Source organism: Triticum dicoccoides, chromosome 3B (genome assembly GCF_002162155.2).
Source record: "Triticum dicoccoides isolate Atlit2015 ecotype Zavitan chromosome 3B, WEW_v2.0, whole genome shotgun sequence".
NCBI classification, from domain to species: Eukaryota; Viridiplantae; Streptophyta; class Magnoliopsida; order Poales; family Poaceae; genus Triticum; species Triticum dicoccoides.
In genome coordinates this window covers 625,156,948-625,157,590 of record NC_041385.1, presented here as the reverse complement: position 1 = coordinate 625,157,590, position 643 = coordinate 625,156,948, and positions in this window count along the sequence as shown.

Here is a 643-nt window from a genome sequence, read left to right as displayed (position 1 = left end):
CCATAAGTCTTTCCGGCAACGGTCTTGCCGAAAGCCGGTGTCAAGAACGACGAAGTTCTTCGCCATAAGCCTTTCCGGCAAAGATCTTGTCGGGAGCCGGCGTCAAGAACGACGAAGTTCTTCGCCATAAGCCTTTCCGGCAACGGTCTTGCCGAGAGCCGGTGTTAAGAACGATGAAGTTCTTCGCCATAAGCCTTTCCGGCAATGATCTTGTCGGGAGCCGGCGTCAAGAACGATGAAGTTCTTCGCCATAAGCCTTCCTGGCAACAAGCTTGCCGGAAGCCGGCATCGAGAACGTCAAAGTTCTCTGCTGAAAATAAAAGCCTTCCTGGCAACGAGCTTGCCGGAAGCCGGCATCGAGAACGTCAAAGTTCTCTGCTGAAGATAAAAGCCTTCCTGGCAACGAGCTTGCCGGAAGCCGGCATCGAGAACGTCAAAGTTCTCTGCTGAAGATAAAAGCCTTCCTGGCAACCAGCTTGCCGGAAGCCGGCATCGAGAACGTCAAAGTTCTCTGCTGAAGATAAAAGCCTTCCTGGCAACCAGCTTGCCGGAAGCCGGCATCGAGAACGTCAAAGTTCTCTGCTGAAGATAAAAGCCTTCCTGGCAACCAGCTTGCCGGAAGCCGGCATCGAGAACGTCAAAG